The sequence below is a fragment of the Meriones unguiculatus genome (assembly GCF_030254825.1).
Source record: "Meriones unguiculatus strain TT.TT164.6M chromosome 13 unlocalized genomic scaffold, Bangor_MerUng_6.1 Chr13_unordered_Scaffold_28, whole genome shotgun sequence".
Taxonomy (NCBI): Eukaryota; Metazoa; Chordata; class Mammalia; order Rodentia; family Muridae; genus Meriones; species Meriones unguiculatus.
In genome coordinates, this window is record NW_026843644.1 from 5,730,125 (window position 1) to 5,742,281 (window position 12,157).

Genomic DNA, 12,157 nt, shown 5'->3' on the forward strand with positions numbered 1-12,157 from the left:
TCTGTAGGACCTTTTCCAGGGATAGACTGGTTGACCTGAGGTCAGCTTTACTTGCTTCCTTCCCTGTGGGGTTTTCTCAAGACTGGGACTCCCAGCCTCTTGTGCCCTGGGGTGCACAGTTCAGCCTGGGAAGGTGATCAGGACATGCAAGAGTGTGCTTCTGGTCAAGTGACCCAGTGACTGTGTGACCTGGGGTTTCTTCTGGGTTCTTTCTGGGTGACCTAAGAGTAGACCCGACTTATTCCCACTCCGTGGAGTTTCCTCTCACCTGGGAAACACAATTGCTGTTGTTTTAGGGTCCAGATTTCAGCCTCTTAGTCACTGTACCAACATTGCTGCCCTGCTCCTCAGACAGTGTCATCCCAGCACCGCCATCTTGGATTACCCCCTTTCTCATCTCTTTCAATTAATTTTTGTTGAAAGTCTGTTTTATTAGATATTAGAATGGTTACTCCTGCTTGCTTCTTGGGTTTATTTGCTTGAAAACCTTATTTCTGTTAAAACAGCCCAAGAAATTTTCAAGGGATTAGCTCAGTGCTCTGAGGTTGAACCCAATTGCTTTTCTCATCATTGGGGTTCATCTCAGCTGGTAAATACAGTCAGTGTTGTTTGGAGGCCCACAGTTCCAACTATTGGTCACTGTGCAGTTTCTGCTACCCTGCTGATCAGACACAGTGTGTGTTCAGTCCTTCCAGCTGGGGTCTGTTTTTAATTTTTACTGAGTATTTTGATTGTATGCATGAATATGAATCTCTTGTGTGCCTGATCTTCACTATAGTCTGAAGATGTGTTCAGAACTCATGAACTGATAGTAGTGGGTTCCAGGTAAACAATAACAATTGAGCCCACTTATTTGGAAGAGTAGCAAGAGCTCCTCACTGCTGAGCCATCTCTTCTACCTTATGTTGCTTATTTATGATCAGCATTGACATTGCTAATATTTTCATTTTTCTATTTTTAGCTGTTTAAACATGCATTCCCTTTTAGTAAGATGTTATTAGAGGTACATTTTAAGCTGGGGCAGTGCAGATTTCTGGAAAAGGAATGCACAACTGGAGTGAATGTATAATTTCTTGTAGAAGCTACAGTAAAAACTTCTAAGTTCTTTCAATCTTTTATGTTTGTTTGATTGACTTTTATGGGAGGCTCTGTCTTACTATATAGGTCTAGCTGTCCTGGAAATCTTTGCATAGATCATTCTGGCATTCATCTCAATTAGATATACCTGCCTATGACTCCTGAGTGATGGAATTAAAGGCGTGACAAAATACATCCAGCTTGTCCATCATTTTTTTGTCATTAGTAACTGTTCATAAATTTCTCTGATGTGTAATTAGTACTGTTAATCTGTGAATTTCTCTCTGTGTCTCTGTCTCTATGTCTCTCTCTCTCTATTTTGATGTCTTCTCTCTGTCTTTGTCCACATTAATTGCCATTTCTCTTCCAAACCTATATCCGATTCAAAAAGTTCAGATATGACACAGTTAACCCTCGTTATTCAGTTTTCTTCTAAAGTGACTTAGTGATAACATTAACACATTTTTTTAATAGAAGTGTTTTACTCTTTATTTTTAACCTATAGACTATACATGATTTAGAAAGGAGAATATACAAAACAATGATCAAAGAATAATCATGTGTCCTATGCCTTTGCTTTTGTCTGGTCACTCAAAAAATGATGTTATCAGCTATAATTATTGTTGCTCGCCACCCACATTATTTTTATCTATGTATTCACTGTAGTCCACTTTCCCATCCACATATATATGAGCTCCCCTCTTCACATACTGATATGCCACATCTCTGATCCCTGGTCAAAACATGATATTCAGTGCCATTTTGTCTTTTGACTGATGCCACCCATCTGTTCACTGTCACCTGATAGCCACATCTCATTTGTTGCAGATAAAATATGATGACTGTGTTTTTTCTTTCCACCTGTCTCATGACAGGGTCCTGACCTACTCGCCCAAGTAACTGAAGATAATTCATAGATCACTCAAGAACCCAACTAATGGCTACTTCATATTCATGTCTTACTAATGAAACTCCTTTAACACAGGTTTTCAAAACACGCCTTTGATTTTCCTTACAATCTAACCTTTAGGCTTTTTCTTCTCCTCTCCTTCACCTGATGCACAGAACCCAACTGTCTAACACTAGCACGTCTGTGTCAGAAAATAAATGGAAGAAGCACTAGAATTATATGATTATATTGCCAATGAAGTATAAATTTATACTGCTGCCACTCTTTCTGCCATACAAATGTATGGAATATTTTAGAATTCAGTGACCTTCGATGATGTGCATGTGAAATTCAGCCAAGAAGAGTGGGCTTTGCTGGAACCTTCCCAGAAGCAACTCTACAAAGATGTGATGCTGGAGACCTGTAAAAACCTTACTGCTATAGGTAAGACTGCAAATTTTCTTTTAAAATAAGGAGACAATTCTTATTTTGTTATTGATCCTCTTCTGTAATTTCAATTGAGAATGAGGAGGAATGAGGTGAATAAATCATGTATGTTTCTAAGGGTCACAGAAGATAGTGATTTAAGTTTTGGCTTAATAATAATATGATATTTCCAACAATATATATTTCCTTGTACTATATTTTAGGCTACAATTGGGAAGACCAAAATATTGAAGAATATTTTCAAAGTTCTACATGTAATAGAAGGTAAATTTATTTGCATGCTGATACAGATATGAATCTTAAAAAAATTTAATGTTTCCTGAAAGTTTGTTTTTTTTTTTGTTTGTTTGTTTGTTGGCTGGTTTTTATTTTCTGTTTCTTAAATAGTTTTTTTAATGTAGCTATGGCTTGACATAAACTTGCTTGTTAGACCAGCCTGAACTCAAAATCACACAGATCTGCCTGCTTCTGCCTTCACAAGTGCTGGGATTAAAGGCATTGACCAGCACACCTGGCTGTGTCCTGGAAGTTTTAAAGAAAAGCAACAGTGTAAAAACAGCACTGCTTTAAGTGTAATGATGATCATTAAAATCTCGCAATTCCATGTACTTCAATCTCAGGTATCTGATTTGTGTTTGCAAGGCACTCCCCTAAGATAGAAGAAAATAAAATAATGTTGTATCAGAAAATACCATTGGAATCATATGGACATTACAGCTACTGATTTGAAATGCCAATCTGTTTAGTCTCATTCTACCTACTCAGATATTGTAAGAGGTATACACATTGAATAGGTGATTGGTATGTGTCCAAAACCTTATAATACGCAAATATTTCATAGTATAACCAGGGTTACTCATATTCATGCAGAACATTGTAAAGTTTAGTGAAAGGAGGAGCTTATGAGAGTCAAGAATATGGTGGAGAAACCTTAATCGCTATATGACATGTCTATGATGAACAAAAAACCAATTCAATGTGAGAATCTTTTATTATTCTTGTAATTTAAATTGTCATATTATATGTCACAATGTTTCTAAGACACATAAACATAGGTATATTGAAAGAAGCAGTGTACCTGCCTTTCTCCAAGAACAATTAATTTTGTAGTAGTCCCCACTTTGAGTAGATTTTCTGAATGCTATAAATGGTTACTATTAATTGGTTTTGCAACTTCACTGAGAATTGATCAGCAAACTCATACAGCTGAAAATACCTATGAATACTAGGAATTTGGAACTTCTTCTGCGTGTGCTGGCTCACTTTGCAAAGGAAGTGTCATTCATACAGTACAAAAAATTGTGAATGGGATTGCTGCGGTAAAGCTCTGAATTATTACAATACTCTTCATATATACAAAAAAACCCTCTTATTAAAAAATGATGTTATAAAAGTGAACCACGTAACAAATGCTCTTATCATCACAGGGATCTTCAAAAATACCCATAATGAAGGGAAAAGACATGAATATAAATAAAGTTACAAAAATTTAAAATTTCATGCTACTTTACCGTTAGATAAAATTATGAAATTAATTCATATAGATAAATATATTTATTAGTGTAACGCAATGACTGTGGTAAATCTTTCACATGTGCTAATTATCTTTGCAGGCATGAAAGCAGTAATACTGAAGAGAAACTTTCTAAATGCACTCTATGTGGTAAAGCCTTCCCCTATACCACTGATCTTGTACGGCATAAAAGAACACACACTGTAGAGAAGCGTTACAAATGTAATCAATGTGGTAAACTCTTTGTACGAAACAGTCATCTCAAAAGCCATAGAAGAACACATACTGGAGAGATGCCTTATGAATGTAACCAGTGTGGTAAAGCCTTTGTACGAAACAGTAATCTCATAAGCCATAAAAGAACACACACTGGAGAGAAACCTTATGAATGTAACCAGTGTGGTAAAGCCTTTGCACGAATCAGTACTCTCTTAACCCATAAAAGAATACACACTGGAGAGAAACCTTATGAATGTAACCAGTGTGGTAAAGCCTTTGCACAAAACAGTCATCTCAAAAGCCATAGAAGAACACACACTGGAGAGAAGCCTTATGAATGTAAGCACTGTGGTAAAGCCTTTTCACAAAATGGTGCTCTCTTAATCCATAAAAGAACACACGCTGGAGAGAAACCTTATGAATGTAACCAGTGTGGTAAAACCTTTGCAGAAAAGAATAATCTCATACAGCATAAAAGAACACACACTGGAGAGAAACCTTATGAATGTAACCAGTGTGGTAAAGCCTTTGCACGAAACAGTAATCTCATAAGCCATAAAAGAATACACACTGGAGAGAAACCTTATGAATGTAACCAGTGTGGTAAAGCCTTTGCACAAAACAGTAATCTTATAAGCCATAAAAGAACACACACTGGAAAGAAACCTTATAAATATACTCAACATGATAAAACCCTTGCACAACAGAGTAGTTTCTTAAAACATGAAAAAATACACAGTGGAGAGAAACCTTTTGAGGGTAATTAGTGTGATAAAGCCTTTGCATTTAACAGTCATCTCCTAAGACAACAACACATTCTGGAGGGAAACCACATGAATACAACTATGTGGTAAAGCCTTTGCACATAACATCTCCTAATACATTAAAGGAACACATACTGGAAAGATGTCTGACTGTAACCAATGTGAAAAAACTTTTGGACTTCAGAATAATCTCCACACTCATCAAAGAAATCCTAATGGACAGAAAGCCTGTGAGTGTTTTTAACATGGTGAAACCATTCCACATTTGTATAATATTTATCATCATGAAAGGATTCATAATGGAGGAAAAACTTATGAATGTGTTAAAATGGTGAGGCCTTGCACAAATCTAGAGTCATCATTATCTTAAAAGTATCCTTACTAGAGAGAAATTTTGTGAGTATAAACAATGTGGAAAGGTCTTTGTGTACTTTGGTCCACTGAGATGCAACAGAACTGTAAAACTAGCTCAATGGAAATGACCTCCCTTTTCTAAAGGGGAAAGGGAATAGGGGGAATAGGAATGGAGGGTAGTACTGGGGGAGAGAAGGGAGGGGGACTACGATTGGAATTTAAAGTAAATAAACTTATTTTTAAAAAGAATACAATGAATGTTGAATATCAATTACATGCAACAGTATTATATAATAATGTGTTTACGGTAGACTTATTGATAATCCTGATTCTCAACATTTACTATTTTCAGTTGCCTCACTTTACACAAGAAACTTTTAGTCCAGTGGATGAATATGTAGGGAATGGTGAACTAACACCAGCCAGGAAGTTCTCTGAGAGTAACACAACAGTGGTAGCCTGTAGCAGTTTCTTGGTGTACACATACCTATTGTTCCAGGGGTTCTATTGAAAAACATCACAACCCACACTGAATTTTGAGATATGAGGGAGGAGGCTTTCTTTTCCATGTATGAACCTGCTTCTGGAGTAGATGTGTAACCATGTCAAGGGTGAGTTTTCTCTGCCTGACTTCATCTAGAGAGTGTCTTTAGACATTGACACCACCAATCAAATTTGATAGATAGCCTTTGACACAGATCCCTGATAACTCTCCCCTCCCTTCAAATATAGGATAATTTGGTTCTGTGTTCTTGTTCTTCTTATTCATATAATAGGAATGTGCTGTTTAATGCAAATCGAGCAACCTTGAATTGCCTAGTATTAAACAATTATCTACACCTATGCTTGGAGCATCCCAGGCACTCCTAAAGGGATATAAGCCTCTGTTTTCTGTTTTCTGGAATTAAAGTTGAACTTACTTTCTGAGATGGTTCCCAGAGTGGCTGACCACTGGTATGCTTGTGGGCTTTCCAAGCTTTATACCTCATCTTCTACCCCTCATGCCTTCCTGGGCTGGTGGGAAACAGCCCTCCAGGCAGCAAGAGAATCACATTCTCTGAAATACCTGTGATAAAATGTTTCAGACTTCATAGCATTTCAAAGTTTGCGTTTCTGGATGTGAAATGGTCAATCAAACAGTGTCATGGGGTGGGACTTTTTAAAAGGATTTATACTTAGTGTTTTTTTTCACGGTAAGTTTGCACGCAAGCTTCATGTTAGAAAATCTTCTGAGGTGAGTACAGTGGCCCATGGAAAAGAAATAAGAGCAGAAATTTTATTTCTCTGTTTTTAATATCTGAGTACTGTTCTGATGATATATGGGTGGATAGCAGAGGAGAGGAATTCCTCTTTTGAGTGGTCTAGGGAAAAGGGATGGGGGAAGATGGAGGGAGGGTGGGACCATTAGGAGTTGAGGGAGTGACCTTCAATCAGCATACATAATGAATAAATTGTGAAAAATAAAAACAATTAATAAAATAAAACATAGTAAGAAAAACAAAACAAAAAACAAAAATTTGAGTCCAGTTTGGGTAACCGCCCTCCCTTGAAAAAAAGAAAGAAGATATATACAAAGAAAAGAAAAACAGAATCTTTGTTTTGCCACCTTTCTTCCATGTAGTCTCACTTGAAGATCATTATCCAATGGAGACCATGCTTCTCTCTCTGAAGTTTAAGTTACCATAGAAGTAGGATTCAAACCTTGAACTAATGGCAGAGGTTCCTAGTTAACATATCATATCAAACCTACCTGCCATTTTCTCCCAGTAATCCTTCAGTCCTTCCATGTTATCTGATCCTCCAGGGTAGTACAGCCCATGCAATACCCTGAATTCTTCCCAGGGCCTGAGCTAACCTCACTTCCCCCTCACCCACCTACAGGCAAACTATTTTGGCTACCTGCCCCTGTCAAGAACCATGCAGTAGCAACAGCAAAACAGCTGTAGAACTCATGGAATGTGGCTCCCCTGTTAGCATACTCACGATGAGTTTGTCTCAGAGAAGCATAATCCCAAGAACTGATATTCTGGAGGATTTTGTGTTCTTATGTGGCATATCTCTGCATGTTGCCGTTATGATGTCCATAATCCTTATAACATGAATTATATGAAAACTCTAAGAAGCCTTCTAGCTCGTCACTGGGCAATATCACTGACATTTAAAATTAACAATGCTTGATCTCTTTTCACATGTTTACTGGAGCAGATTAATGAATTAACCACTGCCTTTGAAAGGAGCCATAGATGTAGATTGTTAGCAATCACCATTATACTTAGAAAGAATTTGGAAAAATAGATTGTTTAACAAGGTCAGAGAAGATGTTTTTGCTAATGGCTCTGATGTAAAAAATCTTAGAGAACAATTTAAAGTTAAGAAAAGTACACTATTAATAGTAAATCCAGGGATGTTTTAAGGTTGATGAGCCAAAACAATAGCCCAAGGTAACATTGGTTGTCTGGGCACCCTCAAACTGGGTCTAAAACTTAGACAGCAGGTGATTCCCCTATACTTGTATTTCCCCTCAGCTTATTGATATGATTTAATAAAAATGATTAATGAGTAGATGCACACCCCTTTAAGATTTAAAGTACAGGTGCCAGTACCATGCCATTTTTTGTTACTTTTACTCTATAGTAGTACTTGAGATGTGGGATGAAGATACCTCCAGAAAATCTTTTATTGTACAGGCATGTTTTTATCAATTCTGTGTTTTTTGTTTTTCCATATGAAACTGATAATTGTTCTTTCAAGGTCTGTAAAGAGTTGTGTTGGTATTTTGATTGGAATTGCATTGAATCTGTAGATTTCTTTTGATAGAGTGGCCATTTTTACTATGTTAATCCTACCAATCTTGGTACATGGGAGATATTGTGATATCTTCCTTGAAGTTCTTTTTTTCATACAAGTTGTTCATTTGCTTGATTAGAGTCACACCAAGGTACTTTATGTTATTTGTGTTTTTTGTGAAAGGGTTTTGTTTCTCTAACTTCCTTCTGAGCCCATTTGTTTTTTGTGTACAGGAGGACTTCACATTTTTTAAAATTTAATTTTGTATCCAGTCATTTTGATGAAGTTGTTTATCAGCTGTAGGAGTTCCCTGGTTGAATTTTTAGTGTTATTCATATGTACTATCACATCATCTGCAACACAAGATGGACTGGATGTGGAGAAAAGTGAATCATCCATTGCTGGTGGGAATGTAAACTTGTACAACCACTTTGGAAATCAATCTGGTGCTTTCTCAGAAAATTATGAATTGTGTTACTAGAATATTCAGTTATACCAACCCTGGGCATATATTCAGAAGATTATCAACCATACAACAAGGACATTTGCTCAACTATACTCATAACAGCTTTATTGACAATAGCCAGAATCTGGAAACGACCTAGATGTCCCAAAACTGAGGAATGGACACAAAAATTGTGGCATTCATACAATGCAATACTATTCACCAATTAAAAACAAGAAAATCAGCAGGCAAATGGATGCAACTAAATAAGATCACTCTGAGTGAAGTATCCAGAAACAGAAAGACACTCATGGTATATACTCACTTATATGTGGATATTAGTCATATAATATAGGATTAAAATACTAAAATCTATAGTCCTAAAGGATCAAAGCAACAGGAAGAAACCTATGGAAGATGCTTAATCCTCATTTAGAAAGGCAAATGGGATAGATATCAGTAATGGGAGAAGACAGGGAACAGGGCAGGAACCTACCACAGAGGGCCTCTGAAAGAATCTACCTAGCAAGGTACTGAAGCAGATGGTTAGACACAGAGCCAAACTTTGGGCAGAGAGCATGGACTAATATGGAGGATTCAGGAGATAGAAAGACCTGGATGAGAGAGGCCCTCCACAAGGAGGCCAATTGAGCTAAAAATTTTGGGCCGTGGGAGTCCTGTTTCAATGAAGGACCATTCATGAAGAACACCTAGAACCCCTGCTCAGAGGGGTAGCTCATAAGTATCTCAGTTTCCATGTGAGTTCCCTATTAACAGCGGCTGTCTCTGATAGGAAGCCAGTGGCAGGCTCCTTGATCACCTGCTCCTGGAAGGTGCAGCCTTGCCAGGGCACAGAGGAAGAAGGTACAGTCATTCTTGGTAAGACTTGATAAGATAAGCTAGGATAAGGTAGTAGGGAAGTAGGACTTCCCCTATCAGTGGACTAGGAGAGGGGCATAGGGGTAGAAGAGGGAGGTAGGTTGTAATTGGAAGATGAGGGAGGGGCTTACAGCCAGAAAAAACTGAGGTTTTTTTTTCCTGAAATGGCTGGACTCAGGCAACTGTCTCTTAAAAACAACTAAAAAGAATAGTACTTCATCTCTTCACATTTTCCATTTTCCTGTAATACTATATATAATAAATATCCTTGATAAAATTCAGTGGTTTGTTATATATACCTAGTATTATAATATTATAAAATATTTTACAAATCAAATTTTGATATGTTAAGTGTGTAAAAATAGTTTATGAAAAAGTGGCTTGAATTTTCAAAGGAGCAAAGAATGATTACTCAAAACTCAGGAGGGTGAAAATGGAAGGAAAATCGATGGAAGAATAAATAATATATAAATAAATTAATATCTCTTACAAAGTAATTATAACATTTTTGTTATTGAGATTTAAAAAATATACACAGAATATTTCTCAAGTAAACAATGTAAGCTATTATTAATAGCTCTTACGCACACACCCTGAAGTATTACTTTATGTTATTCCTCTTGTCACTGAAATGTGTTCTTTGACAAGTCATGTCACTACACTCTGATGTTCAGGCTCTAATACTGACTATTCAGTTCTTATTTCAGAGTACTGACTTCTTTTAGCCCAATTAGGAGTGAAGTCAGACAATGTTTGATTTCTGTGTCTAGCACAGATCATAAATTTTGATGATACATTTTGAGTTTATCCACAATTTCAAAGTAAAATGATTGCCTTTCTTGAAATGTTAAATGTTCTCTCTCGCTCTCTCACATACACATACACACATGCACACACATGCATGATACATGTAATAGCAGTTATTGGCACCCCAAGACTTGAAATTGAAAGAGCCAAAAGAGGGATATATGAGAGATTTTGTAGGGAGGGCAGAGAAATGAGAAATAATGTGATTATATTAAAAATTCTCAAAAAACAAATGTGCATATTTTCCATGAATAAAAAATTGAATAATATTATATTTTGCACTCATGTGATTCAGGACAATCAAATCCATTCTATCTTAGCACATGGTAAGCTTTGCTTCAGTAAACATAAGTGTAGATGTGTGCTGGACCTGCCCAAGTCATCTGTTGTTTTCATATGGATAATGGTGGAACTCATTCAGTGTGTACAGTACATAGTCTCTTTTAAATTGACTCAAGAATTTTAGTATTTGTTTGTGTGAACATTATAAAATAAAGTTCCACTAAACTTCTTTTTTGGTCCACTGTCTTCTACTGTCCTTTTACACAGAGATGCTGTCCAACCTGGATGATAAAGAGTGTTCAGTAAATGCAGCAGAAGAATGGACATTGTTGTCTAGTCCATTCTGTTAGTTCCTGTCTTTCTATTGGAGAATTGAACATCCAAGTTGAGAGATTTCAATGAGCAATGTTTATTATTTCCCTTTATTTTGTAGTTATGGTGTGGGGTTTTTGCCTTCTGATTTGATGCTTGGGATTATTCATTCTTTTTGTTGTCTTGGGTATGGTTAACACTTTAGATTGGAGTGTTCCATTGATTGGCTTCTGTAGTGAAGTTTTACAGAGATATTGCTCATATTTGGTTTTATTATGCAATATATCTTTATTCATCATTTATTATTTAAAGTTTACTGGATAGAGGAATAAGGGTCCCTTAAAGATTATATATAATTTGTTTCAGACATTCTAGGTTTAGAATCTCTCTTGAGAGATTAAGAGTTACTCTAAAGAGCCTGAATTTATATGCAACTTAATATTTTCAACTTGCAACTTTTAATATCCCTTCTTTGTTTAACATACTTTTCTTTACATTTAATGTTTTGATTTTATGTGCTGAGCACAATTTCTTTTCTGTTGTTGTTCTATATACTTTTTGTACTTTTATAGGCTACCCCTTCTTCATTAGGCTAAGGATACATTCTTCTATTATTTTGCTGAAAATATTTTCTAGGATTTTGATGTGAGTTTTGTCTTCTTTTTCTATTTTTATTATTTATAAATTACTTTTTTGCACTTTTTAGATTTTCTGGATCTTTTGTGCATAGCTATTTAACATTTCTTTTGACACATTTCTTCTTCTTCTTCTTCTTCTTCTTCTTCTTCTTCTTCTTCTTCTTCTTCTTCTTCTTCTTTTTCTTCTTCTTCTTCTTCTTCTTCATCTTCTCATCTTCTCCTCCTCCTGCTTTTCTTCTTTCTCCGAATCTTCCTTCTTCTTTTTCTTTCTCTTCATTCTCCTCCTTCTCCTTTTTTTCTTTTAAAAATAGTCACTTTACTTATATGTTCATCCGGATTAAAGTTTTCCCTTCCTCTAATCCTGGTAACTCTTTCCCATCTCCCCTTCTATCCTGTCTAAATTCACCCTCATATTAAAAAAGGAGGGATATACTTTATAATAAGAAAATAAAATAGCAAAAAAGAAAAAGCAAACACACCTGAGTAGGAAAAAAAAAACAAAAAGAGACCAAGTTGGGAAATGATGCAGACTTGTTCATACATGCAGGAATCTCATAAAATATTAAACTTGAAACAATGGTATACACACAGAGGACATGTAGCTTTAAAAATAGAAAAAAAATCTTTAGCAAATTAAAATGAGAACTATGATAAAAACATTTTAAATGAATGCCAGAATTCTAGTACATAAGAATCCAAACTTGCCAGTGAGGGAAATTTTTGGCCATCTACCTTTTGGAATGT

The 12,157-nt window shown here is 36.0% G+C and overlaps 1 pseudogene; it reads left to right on the plus strand.

Annotated features, from left to right (window-relative positions):
- Positions 1–2,376: 2,376 nt before the first annotated feature.
- The window catches only part of LOC132650719 (zinc finger protein 431-like), a 91,345-nt pseudogene continuing 81,564 nt past the window's right edge, over positions 2,377–12,157 (plus strand).